The 22,401-nt window shown below is 33.2% G+C and overlaps 1 protein-coding gene and 1 pseudogene across 1 annotated transcript in view; both read left to right on the top strand.

Moving 5' to 3' along the window:
- NKAIN2 (sodium/potassium transporting ATPase interacting 2) overlaps positions 1-22,401 on the top strand; it is a 1,366,633-nt gene that overhangs the window by 841,814 nt on the left and 502,418 nt on the right. The gene's annotated exons all lie outside the window — the stretch shown is intronic.
- LOC127559242 (exportin-7-like) overlaps positions 5,075-22,401 on the top strand; it is an 85,667-nt pseudogene continuing 68,340 nt past the window's right edge.

Here is a 22,401-nt window from a genome sequence, read left to right on the forward strand (position 1 = left end):
CTAGATCATTAAAATGTTTTCTTTGAAGTCTGATTGGTATAGTACTAAATAAATAGATTAGTTTAGGTAGTATTGTCATCTTTATTATATTCACTCGGCCTCTCCAAGAGCACTTAATATTTTTTCAATTATTTAAGTTTGACTTTATTTGTGTGGAAAGTTTTTTTGTAATTTTGCTCATATAATTCCTGACTTTCCTTTGGTAGATAGATTCCCAAATATTTTATGCTATCAACAGTTATTTTGAATGGAATTTCTCTTTGTATCTCTTGCTGTTGGAGTTTGTTGGTGATGTATAAAAATGCTGAGGATTGGGATTTATTTTGTTTCCTGCTACTTTGCTAAAATTATGAATTATTTCTAATAGCTTTTTAGTAGAATCTCTGGGGTTCTCTAGGTATAGCATCATATCATCTGCAAGATTATTACTGTTTTTAATGTCTTCACCTATAACTTCATTTTTATAGGAAGACCCAATATGAAGCCATTTTTTCCCAATAAAGATGTACATATCTTCTCTAATTTAAATTCTTAGAGAGTTACCTGGGACACTGAGAATTATATAACCATTTTGAATCAGAGGCAGGATTTGAACCTGATTCAAGTATTTTCTCACTTTTTCGCCAGTTCATTATGTCTATGGATCCTATCTCTTTTTTCATGTGATTAGTTTAAAAATGAATTAAGGCAAAAACAACTCCCAGAGGAAAAATCATGAATTTTCCAAATATTCTCAGGCTTCTTTTAAAATTTTTTTTGACTTCTAATAATTTTTAGATAAAACTTTTGAGATGAAGGATGGTAGGAAATTAAAAGCTTACAATAAAAAGTTCATTGTATATTTTTAAAAATACTTATTCTAAGAATTATTGGGAAGAGTGGATGATATGATTATGACAGAATGAAAGAGACTGATTCTGACCCTTCATCACAAGAAAAGGCTGCTCAGGAAATGGAAACTCTCAACTATTTTACATCAAGGAGCTTTTTCTATGAAATAACTGGTCCAAGCCTCTATTCTTGTTATTTACTGATTATAAGAACCATAGTTGTAAATCACAACAGACTTCTCATTTATTCATTATTTTGCCTTTTGTTTCATAAAAGTGACTAGAAATTACTAGAATAACTCATCTATAAACTCATTGAAAATCTGTGAGAAGGACCTGAGTTCAAATCTGATCTCACACACTTAACATTTCCTCACTTTGTGACCCATGGCAAGTCACTTATCCCCAATTGCCTCAGTAAAAAAGAGAGACAAAGAGAGAGAGAGAGAGAGAGAGAGAGAGAGAGAGAGAGAGAGAGAGAGAGAGAGAGAGAGAGAGAGAGAGAGAGAATCTGCACAATTACCAGGATTAGTTTGAAAACACCTTATTGTTTAAAATGATCATTTCATTACCATTCTTATATAAGTAAAAATAAACTACAAATTTATAAATATACCTATTGACAAAAAAATCATACAACTATAAGGTAATAAAGGTTTAAACTTTGGTGCTTGCAAAGGGAAAAACAAAAGTCTTGAAAATTATATATTCAAGTCTATGCAAATTTGTATAGTAAAAAATGTGTAGTATTTGTTTAACTCAATAGAAATTTGTATAGTAATAGGAGAATGGTTGACCTTAGGTCAATCTAAAGAAAAATTAAAGGGAGAAGGACTTAGTAAAGTGGAGCAAGAAATGACCTTCGGGGGAAAAAAAAGGTCTAAAGTGGGAAATGGCAAAAGATACAATGCTTTATCTTCAGACACTCATTTGTTTTCTCACCCACACTCTCATATACCAACTACCTACATATTCTACATATTCAATGTGATAGAGTTCTGAAATTTGAAAAATAAACCCATCACCAGTACATTCTAGTTTTCATAGTATCTTGCTTTCCTATATGTTCTGTTTCATTAACTTAATGTCATATGTAATAGAGTGAGCTATACCTTAGTCTTTGGAGGTAAAGTCTTCTTATACATTATTTCCCTCTCTACCCACTCTATGATCTAGACCCATGGCCTCCTTGCTATTCCCTGGACATGGCATTCTGTCTCCTGAGCCTGCATTTTCATTGGCCATTCTCCATTCCTGGAATTTTCTGCCTTCTCATCTCTTATCTTTATCTTTTCCTGGGTTTCTTCAGGTCTCACAAAAATCCCGCAAAGAGCCTTTCTCAAATTTTCCTTTATGCCTTCCCACTGTGATTATCAACAGATTTTCATATATATATATATATATATATATATATATATATATATATATATATATACACATATATATAATATATATATATATATATATATATGTGTGTGTGTGTGTGTTTGTACATAGCTCATAGCTACATGCATGTGATCATCACTCCCACTAGACTATGAGGTATCTGAGAATACAGTCTGTCCTTTACCTTTATTTTGAATCCCTAGAATAGTGCCCAGCATATAGTCATCTGTCCTTTACATTTATTTTGAATCCCTAGAATAGTGCTCAGCATATAGGCTGTCCTTTACCTTTATTTTGAATCCCTAGAATAGTGCCCAGCATATAGTCATCTGTCCTTTACCTTTATTTTGAATCCCTAGAATAGTGCTCAGCATATAGGCTGTCCTTTACCTTTATTTTGAATCCCTAGAATAGTGCCCAGCATATAGTCATCTGTCCTTTACCTTTATTTTGAATCCCTAGAATAATGCCCAGCACTTCATAAATGTTTATTGATTGATTGTCTAGAGGACTAGAGGACAACTTTTCATCTCCTATATTACTGTATTTTAAAAGAATATTCTTTTTTCAGGAATAGATAGATATTGAAGGATGCTGAGGTCCTTTCCAACTTTGAAATTATATGGTTAATAAGTATTTATGGATTTGACTTGATTTGAATTTCTTGAATCTTCACTATGAAAAAGGAGCTAGAATAAGTCAGGAGTCCAGGGGAAGATTTTGTTTGCTTTCCTCTGCATATCTGAGATAGTCTAAAAGTTGAAGTATTTCCATTGCATCCCCCCCCCTTTTTTTTTTGAAGCAGATATATCTAATGGTGCATGCATTACAGGTAAATAGATGCATATACAATGTGTATGTCTGAATTAGATTATATGCACACACCTCATAGAAACTCTGATTTTGATTACTTCTTTGTTGTCCAGTTAGTCTAAAATAAATCCTCTCTTCAGCATTTTGGCTAGGTATCTTTTTAAAAGTTCCAAACAAACAAAAAAGAAATTAACAATATAATTTGAAATGTTTGACACATAAAACTTAGTTCATTTTTTCTCACTAAGCTATTTATCTATTTACCTAAATATATACCTACCTAAGTATGATCCATATTTATATAATCTATTTTTCTATCTATGATCTATCTATCCTTTTATATATCTGTCTGTGTCTATCATCATCATCATCATCATCTATCATCTATTTATTTGAGTATCTACCTACATGTCTACCCATCTAACTGCCAATCATCTATTTATCTACCATATAAAGGCTGCAAAATTAAAATGACAAAGTTTGGTCCTAAAGAAGAGATATGAAAAGATACCCATCTCTCTCTTTTGTAGAGTTTGAAATGAATGGATGTAAAACATTATATGTGATATGTTTTTTTTTAAAAAAAATATGTTGATCAATATTGCTGAATTTTCTCTTCATCTTTTATTTAATTTTTTGTAATAATGGTCAGCCAGGACAGAGATGGGGCACGAGAGGAAAATTATACAATGTAAAAATAATGTTATCAATAAAAATCATTTTTTTTAATTTTTTATTTAATAATTACTTTATATTGACACTCGTTTCTGTTCCGATTTTTTTTCCCCTCCCTCCCTCCACCCCCTCCCCTATATGACAAGCAGTCCTTTATGTGTTGGATATGTTGCAGTATATCCTAGATACAATATATGTTTGCAGAAGCGAACAGTTCTCTTGTTGCTTAGGGAGAATTGGATTCAGAAGGTATAAATAACCCGGGAAGAAAAACAAAAATGCAGATAGTTCACATTCGTTTCCCAGTGTTCTTTCTTTGGGTGTAGCTGCTTTTGTCCGTCATTTATCAATTGAAACTCAGGTCTCTTTGTCAAAGAAATCCCCTTCCATCAAAATATGTCCTCATACAATATCGTTGTCGAAGTGTATAATGATCTCCTGGTTCTGCTCATTTCACTTAGCATCAGTTCATGTAAGTCTCGCCAGTCCTCTCTGTATTCATCCTGTTGGTCATTTCTTACAGAACAATAATATTCCATAACATTCATATACCACAATTTACCCAGCCATTCTCCAATTGATGGGCATCCATTCATTTTCCAGTTTCTAGCCACTACAAACAGGGCTGCTACAAACATTTTGGCACATACAGGTCCCTTTCCCTTCTTTAGTATTTCTTTGGGATATAAGCCCAATAGAAACACTGCTGGATCAAAGGGTATGCACAATTTGATAATTTTTTGGGCATAATTCCAGATTGCAATAAAAATCATTTTAATAAATTTCAACTTCAGTTGAATTCTCATAAAGGGGAAACTCTTGTGCTTGGATTAAAATAAAGGAGAGCAAAGCTGCCCTGTGGGAAATATTCAGTGCCAGCATCATAGACTTTGATAAATTACTCCAGAGTTGGCATGAGTGAGCTCTTCTTGGGAAAACCAATGATGGTCACTGGACCCCCAGTGACATGATACTCTCCTCTGTCCTTACTCCCACTGGGCAGCTTTTTAAAGTTTCACAATTGAACTTGGGTTCCCATTGAATTACTCCGGAGGAGAATTGCTTTGCCTGTATTTAAGGACAAAGTGATAATTATCTCTTAGTTCTATTTTTTTCTCATCTTCCACCATGTCTGCCCCACCTCCCACCCCCACTAATTCTAATAAAACCAAGTTTAAAAAAAGCCTGGGGATGACCTGTTTAGAGGGGTGGAGATATGGATTAAGAAGAGCCTTCCTTTTTATATGTTTTTATGATTGCATTAAAATCTTTAAAGGGGGAGTGCTCTTCAACAACATGATCAGACATCTCATTTTCTAGCCTCAGCCCCTATGACTTCATAAAAAATTCCAGAATTCTGATAAACTGTCATGGGGAAAAATGATAAAGTGATTTATACTCAATTTTGCTCCAAGGGAGAAATGCAAGGGCTGTCAGTCTGGGTCTTCAGAACAAATGAGTTACAGTTCAGGAGGCAGCTCAATAAGGCTATCATTTCCCATCAGCTCCCATCACTGACAGCCACAGATTTGCAAGATGGGGAATGGGAAAGGGCCTGGTATTTGGTGCCAGGTGAGTCAGGATTATTATTCTATGAAGCAGACTAATACAGACAAAGAGGCTAACCATGAATATTTGATAATAGCTCCTTCCCAGAAATGCTTGTGTGAAAACAGCATTGCTTTACTTCCATTTGTTGAGAGGCATTCTCCCTACTCTCAGCTAGTGATCCTTTGAAAAATGGCCACTTGTAAACCACAAAGACATCTTTGATCATGTGTTGTTGCTGCTGCCATGACCACTTTTGTTAGTGTGCTCCACTGAGGACTGCCTACATGCAGGGCATTAATTCATGATCCTCATAGGTTAAAACAAAAGAATCTCTAGTCAGCCAAGATCCTATATACATTGCATCTGTCATTATCCATCTGACATAGTGGCAGTCTGTATAGAGCCACAGAGTCACCTGTGTGCCCAGAGGAGATGATTTTGATCTATTGCACTCACAGATCTCTTCCGTTTACAAATTTGTTAGAGCTGTAAGTTTCCTTCTCTGGTAGAAATAATGCTTGTCAAACCTAAAAATAGAACCTCCTGAATTTCTCATTAAAGTAGATAAATAAAGCTTTTTAAACTTCTGCTTTGCCCCATGTCTTCATTATGTTCAGCTTTCTGGAAGACTTTGGATTTCAGGCTAGGGAACACACTATCAAAGTATCAGTGTTTCAGAAGTACACCTGCATCTGAGCCGGGTTATTTTTAAACTGAAGTCAAAATCAGCCTCTGCCATATGCAACTATTACTAAAATCCCTAATGGAAACAAATAGCTCAGTATTTATTTCATATTCAAAATCATCTCACAATATGATTTACTGTATAAATATGAGAAGATACATTTTCACAATAACCTTCATCTGGTATCCTAATCATTATCTGCAATATTGTATTTGAAGCATCACAGAACTGTGTTTATAATGAACAAAATTTAAACAACTTTCTCATATATCAGATACTCACCAACAATCAGCAGAATGAGTCATCTTCATTTTAACAGAATCATTTCATGATTGTCTTGAGCATGTAACTATAAGCGTACTTCACAAACAAGCTAGGTAAATTATGTCCCACCTCACATTCAGACAATTTCTTGCACATGACCAGTGACTTTTTGCTGTTTATGTCTTCCCTCTTATCAACCAGAGCACTATATTTATGCCTAATCTGACATTGACTCTCCATACCCCCAAATCTTTTCAAATTTCTCATAACTTATTTATCCTATGTTTACTTAAGATTTCTACTTAACCTATTTGGACATGATTTTTTTTTAAAGCAGCCTTACAGACTGTAAAGTACTTTGCATATATATTTGCTCACATTTTTAGTATGAATTGTTACTTCACAAGGACAAAACATCAATAATTTCATCAGCAGAGAAAAATCTCATGAACTGAGGCAATTCATAACATAGGAAGTCATATATACATGTTTGTACATGCATATACATAAATATATTAAGATATAATTAAAGGAGAGGCATTAGAAGATCCAGAGGCCAGCAAAGACCCTCTGCAAAGATTGTATTTGAGTTGAATCTTGAATGAAGCTGAGGAAACAAGTAGCAAAGGTAAGAGGATGATCCTTACAGTCATGGGGACACTAGAACAAAGGCATATAGGCAGGAAGTTGAGATTGATGTTCAAAGTATTATAAGTAGGACAGTGTATCTTAGTTATAGACTATGTATATTTGATAAAAACTGCTGGGATAATTGGAAATTAGTATGGCAGAAATTAGGCATGGACCCACACTTAACACCATATACCAAGATAAGATCAAAATGGGTCCATGACCTAGGCATAAAAAACGAGATTATAAATAAATTAGAGGAACATAGAATAGTTTATCTCTCAGACTTGTGGAGGAGAAAGAAATTTGTGACCAAAGATGAACTAGAGACCATTACTGATCACAAAATAGAAAATTTTGATTACATCAAATTAAAAAGCCTTTGTACAAACAAAACTAATGCAAACAAGATTAGAAGGGAAGCAACAAACTGGGAAAACATCTTCACAGTTAAAGGTTCTGATAAAGGCCTCATTTCCAAAATATATAGAGAACTGACTCAAATTTATAAGAAATCAAGCCATTCTCCAATTGATAAATGGTCAAAGGATATGAACAGACAATTTTCAGAGGATGAAATTGAAACTATTACCACTCATATGAAAGAGTGTTCCAAATCATTATTGATCAGAGAAATGCAAATTAAGACAACTCTGAGATACCACTACACACCTGTCAGATTGGCTAAGATGACAGGAAAAAATAATGATGAATGTTGGAGGGGATGCGGGAAAACTGGAACACTGATGCATTGTTGGTGGAGTTCTGAACGAATCCAACCATTCTGGAGAGCAATCTGGAATTATGCCCAAAAAATTATCAAATTGTGCATACCCTTTGATCCAGCAGTGTTTCTATTGGGCTTATATCCCAAAGAAATACTAAAGAAGGGAAAGGGACCTGTATGTGCCAAAATGTTTGTAGCAGCCCTGTTTGTAGTGGCTAGAAACTGGAAAATGAATGGATGCCCATCAATTGGAGAATGGCTGGGTAAATTGTGGTATATGAATGTTATGGAATATTATTGTTCTGTAAGAAATGACCAGCAGGATGAATACAGAGAAGACTGGCGAGACTTACATGAACTGATGCTAAGTGAAATGAGCAGAACCAGGAGATCATTATACATTTCGACAACAATATTGTATGAGGACATATTTTGATGGAAGTAGATTTCTTTGACAAAGAGACCTAACTGAGTTTCAATTGATAAATGACGGACAAAAGTAGCTACACCCAAAGAAAGAACACTGGGAAACGAATGTGAACTATCTGCATTTTTGTTTTTCTTCCCGGGTTATTTATACCTTCTGAATCCAATGCTCCCTATGCAACAAGAGAACTGTTCGGTTCTGCAAACATATATTGTATCTAGGATATACTGCAACATATCCAACATATAAAGGACTGCTTGCCATCTAGGGGAGGGGGTGGAGGGAAGGAGGGGAAAAAAATTGGAACAGAAACGAGTGCAAAGGATAATGTTGTAAAAAAAAAATTACCCTGGCATGGATTCTGTCAATATAAAGTAATTATTAAATAAAAATTAAAAAAAAAAAAAAGAAAAAGAAAAAAAAAGTTATAGACTATGTATCAGAGATTAATGTGTGGCAAAGACTGAATAAATCACATTATAAAGAGCTTTAAGAATTAGTTGGAGGGCTTTAATTTTGAAACATGAAGGTATAGAGATCTAATGAGGATCTTGGAAATGGAGAATGTATAGTCCAACCTAAAGTGAAGAAAAAAATCACACTAGCAATTGAGTAGAAGATGGGTTGAAATGATAGAAACTTAAGACAGTGAGATCAATTAGAAAGTACAGTAGTAATCCAGACAAAAGTCTGCCTCAACTAGGCTCTATAATTCAAGAAAATGTGATTTTTTTGAGAGATGTTGTAGGTATTAAAAACACATAAGATTTCTCAATAAATTAGATATATGTTTTTGAGTAACAGAGGTCAAGAATGAAACAGAGAAATGCTATCCTCTAAAGAACAGAAAGTCCCCAAAGAGTTCTCTTTTCAAAATAAATAAGTTAAAATGTCTAGGAGAGTATATAAAAAATAGTTGGAGATCTGTGACTGTAGCTCAAAAGGGAATGAGATTCATATACATCATATACATGATGAATGAACCAAGGGGAACTGAAGAGAACACAATATGAATATAGAGTAAAATGATAGTACATAGAGCTTCTTTTTTTATTTATTGATATTTATTTATAAGTGTAAGTGAGTTAACTTATCAATATATGACACTGATAAAGAATCAGAAACAGATACTAAGAAATAAGCAAACATGCATGAGAATTGTAAGAGAATAGTGTCACCAAAACCTAGAGAAGAGAGGGTATCAAGAAGGAAATGCTGATCAACTGTGTCAAATACTGTAGGAAAATCAAAGAAGAATGGGAATAAGGGGAAAAAAAACTATTTGATGTGATAATTAAGATATCACTAATAAGATGTCATTGAGGCAGTAGTTTAGGTTTAATGATGAGGTTTTCATCTCACCAGAATGTAGAAGCTTTAGAAGAAAGTGAGAGGAGAGAAAATAGAGGCAACATCTATAATTCATGCAATTCATTTAGATTTTTCATTATGTACTATGGAGTATATGTATTTGACATTGATGTTGATTTGGAGTCAGGCTACTACACTGATGCAGTAGATGGACTTGGAGCCAGAAGATACGGTTTTAAATACTGCCTCAGATACTTATCCTAGAGCAGCCTATATAATATGACTTGCCATGAAATAAGTGCTTGAGAGATGACTGCACTTCTTGGAGGGAGGCCTAATCTTAGGACCATAGAAAAATTATCATCCCAGCTTCCCAAAAAAGCTCTTCTATTTTTTTTAGAATAGATCCTAACTAAACCTTACTTGGTCATTGTTTGAGCCCTGATTGTTCAGAGTGAATGTAAATAGCAATTGTTTCTGTTTTGACCAGAAACCATGAAGATCTCAAGAAGATCAAGAGTTAAAATTGTGTGTCTTCTAAATGTTTATGCCCTAGGGCAAAGCCCCAAACACTCTACCCTCAGTTATAAATCTAAAAACAGCATTTCCTGTTCTACTTATCATAGGGATTATTACAATAGGATTAAAAGTCAAAAGGCACTATAGAGAAAATTTAGCTCAACCCTTTCATTTTACAAGAGACCTAACTATGTGCAGGTAGAAAACTGGAGAACAAAGATCTTTTAAGTCCAAACTCATTGTTCATTGTTTCATACTATACTGACTACTGTTAGAATTAGAGGTGATAATATGCAAAATTTTAGTTATAACAGTGATTGACCCCCTCATATGATATTCTGAACAAGTAACTATGAATAGAGAACTGGCTCCTGCTAACGGAAGGTTAATTATGTTATCCATTACTACCTCTCTTCTATAATTTTCTAGTCCCTTTAGTTTATTGCCAGAAAAGCAGACTGTCTTTTAAACACACTGAGGAACTAGAGACCAAATTGCCAAATTTGCTGGATTATGAAGAAAGCAAAGAAGTTACAGAAAAATATCTACTTCTACTTCATTAACTACACTAAAGCCTTTTATTTTGAATGTAGATAATAATTGTTTCTGTTTTAACCAAAAACTCTAAGAATCTTTCCCTCCCAGACTGATTTCTTTCTTAACTGTTTGTTAAAAGAGGACATTCTATGCCTCATTTATTACCAAGCCTTAATCACTAATTGTGCATTGCCTCAGACAAACTGAAAACTGTTAAAGACCTTAGGTTTAAAAGACCAAAATTTCTCACTGCTACCAAGGCCATCTCAAGTCTCCCAGATCTATATGTAGCCATTGGACCCAGATAGTTCTGGAGGAGAAAGTGAGGCAGATGACCTTGCACAGCCCTCCCTCACTTAAATCGAATTCACTTGCATGTCATGACATTGCCTCCCTGATGTCATGATTCTCTTCAAAAACAAAGGATAAACAACAAAAATAGACACTAGCTAGACAATTTTAAATAATTCACTTCACTTCTATCAGTCTTAGTTTCCTCATCTGCAAAATTAAGATAACATTTACCTTACATGGTTATTGTGAGAATCATATAACAGGAAAAATCTAAAGCAATTTTCAAAACAAAGTTCTAAATAAATGTTAGACATTATTATATTATTCTGTTTCTTGTCTTGGGCCGTAATGGATTTTTGCTGCTTATAATTGTTATTGTTGCCTTGTCAAAGATCACAATGGTCACTTTGTTTTTGGCTTCACAAGAGGTAAATTCTTCTTTAACCCATAACTTTAATTCTGAAGGAACTTAAAGGATATTCTTTAAGTGTACATCCTCAATGCAGCAAATAACTGATTTCTTTTTCTAATCTATTCAACTATACACCTCCATTTTATAGGTAAGTTTAACCTATTTACATTCATAATTACATATGTTTTCATTTTGTTTTTTCTCAATAAAATCCTACTATAATATTTCTACTTCTTTTTAAAAAGACACAAATAAGCATTAATATTTTCATTACATATTAGAGTCTAATCCAAGACTCCTCTTATCTCTTCCTGTTCCCTATTGATCCAAAATGCTGGGTTTCACTTTTTTTCTTAATCATTTCTCTATTTCTGTTCTGTTTGAGGAAATCTCCTCTCACACTAAATTCCCCTTCTTTGTAGAACCCAGGAAATTGACTTTTCTTCCCCCCAATATTCAGAATCCTAACTCTCCCCCCATCTCACCTTTTTACCCCTAAAATCATTGGAACTACTTCATTTATTATATTTCTAACATATTTTCATGTCTCAAAAATATTTCCTGTTCTATACCAGTTAAGAAGTAATTTCTTAGGATTAATGTTGAAAAAATATCCATGTATTTTTTAATTTAAAAAAAACCTTAATAAAAAAAAGAATTAATTTCTCCAGATCTTTATTCTACCCAAAGCTTACTTAAATATGAATAGCCTCTGTGATGCCTTAACTACCATAACTTTCCTTGTAGGAAATAATTTTCTTTATCTTCTCTCTACTGTTGTTCTTTCACCATATTTGGTGCATATTAATAATTTGTAATGAAGAAAGGGAGCTGAAGCTGAAACATAATTCTTTACTCAGCTATTTGCTGGAAATTTTATAGGGCTCTCTCCCATCCCTCTCTTTCATTTTTTTTTAAACCACATATCAAATATCTGAACAGCTATTAGCTGGCCAAATGCTGTTCAGCAGAAATCAGTCATATGCTTTCATAGAATTTGCTTTATAAAAATTTGTTTAATTTAATTAAGATTCTTGTTTCTGACATAAAATTTTCATACTAATATGCCTTTGGCCTTTTGATTTCAGAACTGATCTATTTATCAATAACTATTGTGCATTGCCAAAAATAGGTTATTTTGGTTCATTAGGACAAAAAATACTTTCAAAATGCTTCAGATTAAATATGTCAGCCATTTCCTATGAAATTGATTGAAAGGGGAAGGGGAGAAAGGTCTCCTTAGGTATTTTTTTAAACTTCTCTTTTAGGAGCAGGTGAAGATGAGGAAATAAAAAGAAATAAAACTTGTAGAAGCCAAAGATGTATATGATTGTGTCTTATATCTGAATAAGCTAATGAGGAATATACAAACTTTGAGATGTTCCATCAACCTTTATTTGCTTAAAGGTTTTTGGCTATTCTTCCAAATGCCCTGCATATAAATGTATGATTTCTTAAGTAGTTTTTTTAAAAAATTATTTTATACCTGCTATATGTCAGCAACAAAAAAGTTAAGAAGGAACTAAGGGAAGCTTAGGTCGTTAGCACTATGCTTTAATGGGCTAGACTTTCTCCCCTAGGGACCTGGGTTTAGATATGTTAGCTGCAAGTGAAAATTAAAATTTTTATAATAGTTTCAGACTTACCATCTGTGTACAATATGAAAGTCTTATGTAATTTGATACTGCTAGCTGTACTCAGAAAAAAGTAAAGACTAGTCTAATTTCTGAAAGAAAAAAACTTTAGAAGTTCTTAAGGAAGTCTTCAGACATTAACTCGATTTCTGACTCTTCCTAGTTTCTGAGTATTTTGCTTTTATTAGGATTGTATATCCCAAATTATAGGAGCAGGAATCTGTCAGATGATTTTTATTATTTGAGTTCTGTATCACATGGAAAAGAAGAGAATGGCCTTCTGTTATGAGACAGCACATAAGAAAATTCACCAAAAAATGTCAAATCAAAGAAGCTCTGCATTACAAAGTACATCAAAGCTTATCCAGTCTAACTGTTATCTGAGCAAAAATCCCCTCTAAACATCCCAGATAATTTATCATCTAGCTTCTATCCTCAGTAATGGGAAACTCATTATCCCCTAAGGCAACTCATTCTACTTTTGGACAACTCAGAATATTAGAAAAGTTTTTCTGTCTACAATTTCTACCATTGTTGTTTCTGCTTTTGCTTTTTGGCACCAAGTAAAACAAATCTAATCTCCTTTCCACATGACAGCCCTTCATATTCCTGAAGACAGTTAACATATCACCCTTAAGCCACTTCTCCATTCTAAACCATCCGGTTCACCTGTGTATGGTGTCATATGGGTCTTTCATCATACTGATTTCTTCTCTTAATATATTTCACATTATCAATGAATTTTAAAAACTGTTTTGACCTGAAGACTTTCTTTTCTCCCATACGAATTTATTCCATCTCATCAAAAATAGCTTGGTAGGGCTTTAAATGTGAACATATGTTTGTCTATGTGGGAAACTATCCAAGTAGGAGATATTTTATGCTTTATTATAAAGTTAAATTTTAACTCTGATGAGACTGCTCAAGGCCACCTTAAAATAGCGTATTTGCCATGGTTCCAATGTAATATTTGTTCACTTTCCCTTTTAACTTTGAGTATAAGACATATTTATAGCAGTTTCTTAGAGAAAGTAGAAATGATTTGCAGCATTTAAATTACTAATTAAACCACTGATCCTGTTAGCTTCTTCATATTTCTTACCCTGATAATCTTCTGATCAGTTTCAACATTCTCAATGATATTCCTTATTTTTTTTTCTCAATTTGAAATTGTTCATTTTTTGACCAAAAGTTTCTCTCTCTCCATGTCATTTTGAGATATGGAATAATACAGTACAAATTAAATAGAATATCATTCATTTCTATTTTTAAAAGACTTTGATATTTCAACATAATCCTAAATATTGCAAAATATAGCAAGAGGAGCTGAATTCTTAGAATAGGGTCAAATTCAAATAACTTCTATAATTACCATTAGCACAGTGAATTAAAGTTTCAAAGTAAATTTATCTGCTTTTGTTCCAGAACTGAGCTCTAGAGTAATGTCTAAAAAATCCTGTTTAACTTTTAGTGATTTGTTTGCATGACTCCTCATGCTACTTGACATTTGAGTATCCATAATATGGATAATATCCTATGCAGATGGATATCTTGTTTTCTCTTCTCTTCTAAAATACTTTTCACTACTATTAAGATGTGACATTTGCCATATACAACTGTCATGGTGCTTATTGATAAAGTAAGGAAATGTGTTATGAAATTAATCTTTGATTAGTTCATAAAATATTTTACCATGGTAACAACAATACAATAATAAATGCTAAATAAGGTTTTATAGAAATTCCAATATCATTGCCATTGTATTGTTATAATAACAGAAGTTGCTTTCCAAGTTGGACATACTTTCATTTTCTGATATCCCACATAAATAAAGTTACTAGGTGACTTAACATATAGAGTGTGGAAAAGTTAGGAAGGCCCAAGTTCAAATCCTAGTTGACCTATGAAATGAGGGAAATTACAATCTCTATTAGTTTTCTAAAAATTAAGGTAATAATATTATCTATTTCACCAGGTTTTTGTGAAAATCAATTGATATTTTATATGCATACACATACATAATATATTTTTTAAAATTAAAATTCCATGAAATATTAGTTATTGCTGCATGATAATCTTTAAACAACTATAGAGTTAATTGGAATGGGTCATTAGTTTTGTTTATGCTAGAGGGATGGCATTTTTCTTTTACCCTTTAAAAACCTATAAGAAACATTTGTGTACTTTTATTTAATTCCATTTTACATATATTCTAAAATGGTGATTTAAAAACAAAACCTTGATAAGGCAGCATATGGTAAAATCCCCCATAATACAAAAATGGAGTATAAAGACTTGGGTTTGAGATATCTGAAAATAACTTCTGTTCTATGTTACCTGAATAGTCAGTCTCAATTTCTCTGAGCCTTAATTTCCTTTTCTATAAGATAGGCACAATAATATCTGCACACTTTACCTCACAAAATTATTGTGAGAATCAAATAAGATAATGTGCCTAAAACAATCAGTAACCATTAAGAACCACATAAGTACAAGGTCAATTATTAGGACCTGTGATAATACTATATTCTTGATCCTTGTTATCTTTGGTACTTACAAGAATATTACTACAAGTTTTGGATAAAATTGAGTGTATTTTGAGTAGGACAGCCTGGATAATGGAAAGCCTGATTGAGTGAAACAACTGTGCTAATAACTATAGTTAACTAACTGTAGTTAACCTAGAAAAGAGAAGTCTTAGTAGTTCCATAATAACAATATTGAAGTTTTTGAAGGTCTGTCACGTGAAAGAAAGTTGGGATTTATTCTATTCAGTTTGAGAAGGTAGAATCAGGAACAAGGGGTGACAATTGCAGGAAAACATTTAGGCTTCATGGGAAGAATATCTTTCAAAAATTTAGAATTGGAAAAAAAAATTCTGAAATTGTCTTGAAAAGTAATAGATTACTCCTCCTTTTTCCATCACTGCTCTTTCAGAAGAATCTAAATAGCCTTCTTTCAATGTCATTGAAAACACATTTGGTTAAGAATGGATTGGATTTGGTTACTTCTTTGTTTGATTGTGGGTTTTCATCTTTATTCTTTCAATCGGTACAAATTGCAACACTCCGTGGCTTAATAAATAATTTCATGGGTTCATGTGACCATATGTCTATACATAGACACACACACACACATGCTCATTCACACAAATGTACAGATAAAAAAATTATCTAGTAGCAAACTCTAATGTTGGAATTGTTATAATTTTGGTAATAGTGATAATGCAAAATCCAGCGTAAACTCTAGCCAATTTTCAAAAGTCAACTTTAGCAGTCCCTTAGCTCACATTTCTCTCTGTCTGTAACTCTAATTAAATGTAGTTTTTTTATGATTTCATATACAAAGAAATTTTTCTTGCATAATTTTTTAAGTTATCTTATTGCCACCATTAAAATGTAAACTTTAAAATCAGGGAATATGCCTATTTCCTGTATATCTACCCACAATGAGGACTCAGTAGCTTGTTGACTTATTATATGACTGAAATCTTCCATGAAAACCTATCCCATTAGAGATGGAAAGAATCTTTTAAATATCAACTACTTTTTAGTCATTATTATAAATGACTCTAAAATTTATACCTATTTTGTATTTTTCCATTCCTTTCTGTGTGATATCCATTTCCTTTTCTTCACAAACTGTTGTGTTCCATGTCTCCCAATGAAATAACAATGTCACTAGAATATTGCTGTTTTTAAAAATGGACTTTTATATCGGGGAAATCAGTAACTTCTAATAAAGAAATATTTTTCAAAGAAAATAAATTAGGCATAAAAATGCTATTAGGGAAACAGATGGCTAGAAAGGAAGATGGGCTCATCACATGACAATGACAACAATTACTAGTTGACTATCTGACTACTCCAGTGGATATAATCATAAAGTTAGAAGAAAGTTCTCCAATCCATTGGATGGGTTTCCTAGGTTGAATTGAGCAAGGACACGGATTCCCATAGGTTTGTATAGAAGGGCTAAACTTTTGCATCATGGAGATTACAGCAAAATCAGCAAAAAGCATAACTCAATTTGCATATTTGGTTTAAACATCAGTAGTGAGAAAAAATAGTTTATAAAAAAGAAAACTTAGTGTTTCTGAGTATTACTTTGAATGAAACATACTCTCATGACAGGAAGATTAAGCTGTACTGAGCTGCTAATGCCAGCCGTTGATCCCGTGGGCAAAGTGTTGTTGCTTATCATCTCAACTTAGCTACTGACCCTTTGGGGAAAATAAAAATCTCATCACCACAATAAAATACCATGCTAGTTAGTCAACTGGGAACTCATGAAGTTGTGAGTGTTTTAATTATGCAGCAGGTATAAAACTACAGTGGTAGATGTGGCCTGGTATAATGCAGAGATAGTGCAAAGCAGGAACAGGTCATCGCATCTTAATTGCCTGTAGCTCCTGTAAACATCCCACTTCTCGGTAATCATTCCTATTTGATGGTTGCTTAATTATGCTTCCTCTCTGTGGGGAACCTTAGTTCTGGGAAGTTGTCTAAGATTCTGGGAAGCCAACTAGGTTGAGGAAGAATAACAAAGTTAATACACACCATGACTAACATGGCTTTTGTGTTCTCTCAATCTCTGCCTCAGTGATGACATATTATCTCTTTGATGAGGGGCATTAATTTCTTCAGACCACCAGGGTTCCAAGTTGAATGGTACTGTGTGATAAGGAGTTGCTTAGTAAGCATGGGGTTATTTCATGTGTAAATGCTTGGTTTCCCCAGGTACTTGAGGGAAGGAACTGTTTTCACTTTTTTTGTGTGTCACTATTCCCCAAATCCCATTATGCTGTTGTATTACAGAAGGGCATAATAAATTTCAACATACTGAATAATCTAGAGCAAGGAAGGATTTGGCTGAATGAATTGAAGCTACATTTTCCTTTCTTGATCTGTCTTGTTTTGTTTTGTTTTTTATTAAACGTTTTTATTTTCAAAACATATGCATAGATAATTTTCAAAATTAACCCTTGCAAAACCTTGTGTTTCATTTTTTTTTTCCTCTCCTTCCCCCCTCCCCCAATTTCTCCCCTACAGGTAATCCAATGTATGTTAAATATATACAATTCTTCTATACATATTTCCACAAATTACCATACTGCACAAGAAAAATCAGATCAAAAAAGGAAAAAAAAAAACGAGAAAGAAAACAAAATGCAATCAAACAACAGCAAAAAGAGTGAAAATGCTATGTTGTGTTCCACTACACCATTTCCATAGTTCTCTTTCTGGGTGCAGATGGCTCTCTTCATCACAGGATCATTGAAACTAACCTGAATCACCTCACTATTGAAAAGAGTCATATCTGTCAAAATTGATCACCATGTAATCTTGCGGTTGTTGTGTACATTCATCTCCTGGTTCTATTCACTTCACTTAGCATCAGTTCATATAAGTCTCTCCTGGCCGCTCTAAAATCATCCTACTGTTAATCTGTCATCTTACACCTTATTGATGTTTGATTCCTTTGATTTACCTGACTTGTAGTAGTGGTAAAAATTTGGGAGCAAGTCTAGCAATACTTATCCTTAAAATAGATAGATAGATAGACAGACAGACAGACTGACAGACAGACAGATAGATAGCAGTTATTGAGAATGGCTGTAATACTATCTTAGAATCATATTGGGGTTGAAAAGGATGTTAAAGCTCATCTTAAAAATGAAAAAAATGGAAGCCCAGAGGAGTCAGATAAGATTATAGGTACAAAAATAGACAAAATCAGAGAAGCCATCTAGTGCAATCCCTTCATTTATGGGTGATGAAATTGAGGTGCAGAGATAAAAAGAATTTTCCAATACTCACCTAGCCAGCAAGTAGAAGAGCTGAAATTCATACCTAAGTCCAAAGCCAGTAGTCTTTCCACTATGTTATACTAGGTAAAGTAATTTTCCCACAGGCACTTGAAACAGTTAGTGATAGAACTAGACCCTAGGCTTCTTTAATGTTGCTGCCCTACCCCTCCTGTTATGGTAGGATGTCATTAGAGAACCTGAACATTTGAAAATATTTTGGCAGAAGGAGACCCTGTGCTCCAAATATGGACTTTGAAAAATTTCTTCCAGATAACTTTTTATTGGGAGCTTTCTGAGTGAATACTGGGCAAAAGGTCACTTCAAATTTGCTTAAAGAAAAGAATTCTCTTTTCCTCTCATCAGTATCTTGTAAAATAGTATCCCTATCCTTCCTAAATAGAGCTTTTTTTTATTTTAAAATGTATATTCCTCTCCCCCACAAAAAAGGTAAGTTCTGAAGTTATCTGAATGAAATGTCACCCTTTAAAGATTTTAAATAAACCTGGTCACCAACATTTTACCTTAGTGATTCTTTTTTTGTCTTTACCCAAGTGCTTCAGCTGATAAGCCTTAACAGCAATGTGAAATAGTCCTTCCTAGGACTAAGTATATACACCATGCCTAAAATCTCAATGGAGGGTGTGGTTAATTCTTTGCCAGAGTTCCAAATTCTAATGCAGAAGAAAATTAAAATATTGGTGCTTTTCCAAAGAAAACATGATGAGGAGGAAGCATTGGAACAATTTTAGTGGGAAACATCATTTTAACAGAACAGTGTCATTTTTGTAGATATATGTCATGTATTCCCAGTGGGCCTTTCCTGAGTTAATTACACAGAGTTCTGCAAACCATTTTCAATAACAGAATATACTCTGAATATTTCAAATGACTATTCACTGTCTTTGACAAATATTTGTCTCATGTACTGAATTTTAATCTCTCTGACATCTCACCATGATGTTAGAAATGGGAGGACCACACCCTTTCTAAATGAATATGTCAGTTTCTTGGCTTGTAGGCCACTTGACTGATTGTTATATTCCATAATGTTCGAGCAATCAAATAGAAGTGAATTTTCCAGTATATTGTATTATGTTATGAAAAATTTCTGACAATCACAGAGACATACTAATATCATTATATTCTTATTTATTTTAGCAATTATGTACTAGTTAAATTATTTGGATGCTAAGTATGTCTGTTTGCATTTACACATTCCAATATAGGTCATTTCATGGTCATATCATGTTTGCTTTTGTATTGTCTATTGAAGGGTTTTATAGACTTTTTTGGAAGATTTTTCTTTTCTACCACAATAATGCTAATAATGGACCTTTTGCAAATATTTAATAGGAGGACTATGATATGAGCAAATATCCTGTATTACCTTTGAACATGAAACCAATCCCACCATTTTTGAATTTGTTCTTCCATGAAAAAACCCAAGAGATAATACTCCAACTAGTATCATTTTAATTTTTATTTATGTATTTGTTGTTAATAAGTATTTATATTCTCTCTTCACTTCTTCCTGCTTTTACTATGGAAAAAAACCAAAGTTGTAATAAATATGCATAGTCAAACAAAAAAAATTCTCATATTGGCCATGTCTTAAAATGAATATCTCATGTTAAAATTAATCTCACTTTACATCCTAAATCTATCTCTTCTCTGTCATGAAATAAGTAGAATATTTCAAAATTTGTCTTCTAGAATTACGGTTGGATATTGCACTGATCTGAATTATGTCTTTCAAAGTTGTTTTATCTTCTGCTTAGTAGTGGCTCTCCTTTCTTCTGGTTTTATTCATAGTGAGAATTTCAATTTATATAATTAAATTCTTCCACTGGTAAGATAGATAATTTATTATGTACTTAATATGCGCCGTGTAATGTGACAAACACTGAGGACAGATACTAGCAATTAATCCAATTTTATAAACATTTAGTAAGCCTCTTCAATGTTTAGTCACTGGCAAGATATAGATCAGAACAACTGGAGAAGAGAGAGGAGAAAATAGAAAGGAGAGAAACAGAGACAGAGGAGTGTTGGCACTTGAACACTTGGGTACCCATTTGGTCCTTCTACTACTACTCATAGAGGTTATTTGTACTCCATGACATCAGGGAAATGATGTATTAAATCCAAATCACTCTGGTTCTCACTGACCAACAACAGGTCCCAACTCAAGCTCCAAGTAATTGTTGTTTGAATGCTGATTGGCTCAGAGTGAATGTAAATAGCCATTATATCTGTTTTGACAAAAAAAAAAAAAAAAAAACCTTGAGAATCTTTCCCTCCAGATTGATTTTTTTCTTTTTTTTTTCTCTTTTCTTTTTTTTACAAGGCAAGCAAGTCCATTCTTAGCTTCATTTCTTACCTAATCTCAATCACTGCATGCTTCAGTCAAACTGAGGTAGAGTAACAGATGCACAGTGAAGTGATAGTTTAAAGAAATTTCTTTCCTCAGGGGGCTTGCTTTCTTTGTTCTTCCCTTCCTCCCTTCCTCTCTTTCTCTCTTTCTCTCCTCTCATTCTCTTTTTCTTTCTCTTTTTTTCTTTCTTTATTTTTTCCTTCTTTCTTTCTTTCTTTTCATGTATTTTAACTTTTAAAATAGGCGTTTCTATATAAATCTTGTGGGAAGAGCAAAAGGAAAAATCCACAGGAGAAGGGAAAAAAGCAGAAAAAAAAGTGAACATAGCATGTATTGATTTACATTAAGTCTCCATAGTTTTCTTTCTGGATGCAGATGCCATTTTCTGTTCAAAGTCTATTGGGTTTGCCTTGGATCACTGAACCACTGAGAAGAATCAAGTCTTTCATAATTCACTATTGTACATTCTTGCTATTATTGTGTACAATATATTCCTGTTTCTGCTTATTTCACTCAGCATTAATTAGTTCATGTAAATCTTTTCAGGCCTTTCTAAAATCAGCTTGTTTATCATTTTTAGAAAACAATAATATTCCATTATCTTCACATACCACAACTTATTCAGCCATTCCCCAATTGATGAGGATCTACTCATTTTCCAATTCTTTGCTACCACAAAAAAAGAGCCATGTCACAGTTTTATAGTTCTTTGGGTATAATTTTGCATTTTTCTCCAGAATGGTTAGATTATTTTTTTTTCTAGTTGTATAAAATAATTTTGGCAGCTTGATAGGGGCTTACTTTCTAATAAAATAGCATTTTGTTTAGATAACTGGGAAATTATGTGGAGCCTAGTTCTAAACAACATAAGATGAAAATTGACTACTCAGAGTTTGATGTTGGTGGGGCAAACTAAGAGTTTTTGCTGTAAGTATGGCAAAGTGGAAGGTTGTGATTGAGGGCAAGCAACATTGTATGGAAACCATTGGAAATAAAAAATTCTCATTTCGTTTAGTTAAAGTAAAAAAGGCTCATACTATTTCACTCTCAGAGATGGGTAGTTAATCTTTGGTGTATGTGTGTTTGTGTGTGTGTGTTTCCTTTTCACATCTATATCTATTAACCCATTTTCTAACTTATCATTTAACTGGTAGGATCCACTGAGCCAACTATTCACAGTAGTCAAAAATTTAACTGAATGAAGCTCTGACATACTGTGCTGCTGTATTTCATTCTACATATGTAAACCAGGATGATTCATTCTCCTTTACTTTCATTGCATGTTATATATGAGCCACTCAAAAATTAAAGAGAAGGGAATATGTCATTCTGCCCATCTTTGCCTGTAAACTATGTTTTTTTGTTGGTCAGCATTCTGACAGTTATAATTTTGCTTATACACACATACACACACACACACACACATACACACATATATACATATAAATATTCAAAAATTCAACATCCCCCAAAATTGCATTTAGAATCTAAAGACTTGACCTGGATTTTTATTCTGGCTTTAT

This window comes from Antechinus flavipes, chromosome 4 (genome assembly GCF_016432865.1).
Source record: "Antechinus flavipes isolate AdamAnt ecotype Samford, QLD, Australia chromosome 4, AdamAnt_v2, whole genome shotgun sequence".
In the NCBI taxonomy this organism is placed as follows: Eukaryota; Metazoa; Chordata; class Mammalia; order Dasyuromorphia; family Dasyuridae; genus Antechinus; species Antechinus flavipes.